Here is a 3017-nt window from a genome sequence, read left to right on the forward strand (position 1 = left end):
AAAGTCAACAATAAATCTAGTTAGGAAAGTAAGTTCACAAAAAAAGTATACATAATAAAATTAAGCATGTGTCAATTTATACTACTGGACAAAATTGATATACAAAAATCATATTTACCATCATTCCTTAAACAAACAAACAAAAATAACAAAATATAGAAAACATTTTGCAAGACGCTGTATATGAGGCAACAAAGGAAAATGATCATTGAATTAGGGAACATAAAGAAAATAAAACTAAGATTGCTCCAATTGTTGCCTTGAGTGATATTCCAGGCCATAAAGCACAGAGAGGGTAAATCCAGAGAGCACAGCAGATTCACTGAGTTGAAGAAAGAATCCATGGAAGCTAAGGTAGTTCAATTTTTCCAGGACAAGTACTGGAGGGGAGAGAGCTTCAAAAAAAAGAGAACTTAAAGATCTGCAGAAAGTTCTCCTTAAATAGTCAGCTGAGTACTGGCATCCATTCAAGAAAATTATCTGAAAGTGGGAAAAGAACAGCCCGAAATAAATAAAAATAAGCAGAGGTAACAGTGCCCTTGTAGTAACATGGGGCCAGAAATAGTTTCTGTTTCCACTAGCCAGACAAGAAAATGTCAAGATTCATGGAGAATTATGTACTGTACTCAGCAGTGTCTTGTCTGTGTCATGGGAAATAACCCTAGATAGAATTATACTTGTGTCTGCCTGATAAATCTTAAATACAGGACTCAAAAGGTTCAAACCATTCATAAGCAATTTAACTGCGTCCCAGAAGAAAGCTAAAGGATACTTGTAAAAATACACAGATATTTAGCATCTACTAAGGTAAAATTCACATTGTATGACTAGCATCCAATCAAAAATTCCTAGACACACAAAGAAGCAAAAAAATATAATTCATAAAAAAGACAAATTAATCAATTACATCTGACCTAGATCTGATATAAAGTTTAGAATTATCAGACAAGGACACTAAAGTAGGTTTTACAAAAGCTATAGTGTTAAAGTAGGCAGATAGATAGATATGGGCAGAAAAGAGAGAAACCCACAGGGGCACAGATGTGGTCTCCATGAGCCCTGATAGGCCCTTAGAGGGGCTCAAAGCCCACAAGATCCTGAACCAGAGACACAGGTGGTCTTTCCCACAAAGACACACACATAAATCAAGCCCCATTCATTCTCGGCTTAATTCTTCCCTCATTATACAGCTATTATAATAAATTATCATTGTGGTTAACACTGTACTCATCATGCATCTGACACCATGACAGTTCTGTAAAATACAAACATGGCAAGAAAAGGGGTATCTTCCTAATTCCAAGAAAAACAACTTTTTTTCTATGAAGAGACCACCTAAGATTATAACTATTCCATTCCTTAGTTAGATCAATAGTTAAAGCCCCAAACCCATGACAAAGCAGGGAAACTCCCTCTTGAGCTTGCCTGCTCTCCTATCTGAAAGTGTACTTTCACTCTTAAAAGTGTATTATTGCTTCCAATAAACTTGAACTGTTGCTTTATTGCCTTCGCTGTTTGTGAATTCTTCTCATGACATTGACAAGATCCTGGTCAACTGTCCAGAGACATAAGGACCAACATGGCAACACAGGGGGCTCCTGAACTCCCCTCTTCTCATAAACACATTGAATGTACAACTACATATGTAGTAATTACCTCTGAAATAAATCCAGAAATGAACTGAGTGACCCCTACACATTGGGCAAATGAGAAAATGCCCACATATAAATGGGTAGAGAAGACTGAGACAGGTGTTTCCCATAAACTCCACCCAGGCCACAGTATCATACAATTGTGAGGGAATTCTTAACTTCTAGATTTTCTCTGATGAGTGAAGAATTTGGATTCCATACTTAGTGCCCCACTTTTTTAAGACTCCCACATGATAAGTATCCAAAAATACCTAGCTTTGAAGCCAATGAGGTGGGTATAATGAGACTCACCAGAGTGTAGAAAACAAAGAAGCTGTTCTCAATGGGCAAGTGTCACTCTGCAACTATCGATCTAGGACTCAGTGCAGAGAAAAGAGGCAAAAATGCCCATTTCCCAGTCTTTCCCCAGAAGAGGGTCATCTGCATATTTTTAAAGATGATGCCCAAAGATCAGACTTCTAATTTAGCACACATTTACAGGTTGGCTAGAATTTTCCTCAGAGATGAGAAAAGCTGAAGGATACCTTGCATGTATTCTCCCACTAGCCCACTTGAAGGCATCTGTGTCTCCTTGAAAGAGCTTATACACATGTCTGATGCCTTAGCTTTTGCAGCAGCTGCTGCCCAAGGCATGGGGCCCTAGATCACCTGGCTCTGTTAACCAACAGGGCTTGTATTCACAAGTTTCACAGGACTGTAGCAAATAAAGAAGCAGTTCTTAATAGTTTCAGGTGCACCTCTCCCCCATGACAATAGACCCAGACACAGAGTAGAGGGAACAGGCAAAAATGTTCATCTCTAAATTTCTTCCTCAATGGGGCTTAACTTAATACCTTCTCAGCTGCGGCCTGAAGATCTGACTTCCAATTAGCCTGCATGTAGGTACTGAGTGAAACTCTCTCCCCCTCTTTAGGGCACTGATGGGTCTTAGCCTATCATCAACTATAGGGAGATACTATTACAAAGACGGAAGCCTGGAGAATCATAAAGATTTGAGAGAAAACAAGGAGCTCAGGTCAAGATTATTGATGAGGTTTATCTATTCATTACCACTCTGTCAAGAAAAAGAGAAATGGCTACTTTATCTATGCATAGAAACCAATACAGAGAGTGAAAGAAAGTAGAGAAACAAAGGAATATGTTCCAAACATACTAATAAGATAAATTTGCAGAAACAGATCTTAATAAAACGGAGATAAGTGATTTACATGTTGAGAGTTCAAAATAACAATCATAAAGATGCTCATTAAGGTTAAGAAAGCAATGAAGAAACAAAGCGAGAATTTCAACAAAGAAATAAAAAAAATATTTAAAAAGTATCAAAGAGAAATCACAGAACTAAAGAATATAACTGTAGTTGCTAAC

This window comes from Pteropus alecto, unplaced genomic scaffold, assembly GCF_000325575.1.
Source record: "Pteropus alecto unplaced genomic scaffold, ASM32557v1 scaffold250, whole genome shotgun sequence".
In the NCBI taxonomy this organism is placed as follows: domain Eukaryota; kingdom Metazoa; phylum Chordata; class Mammalia; order Chiroptera; family Pteropodidae; genus Pteropus; species Pteropus alecto.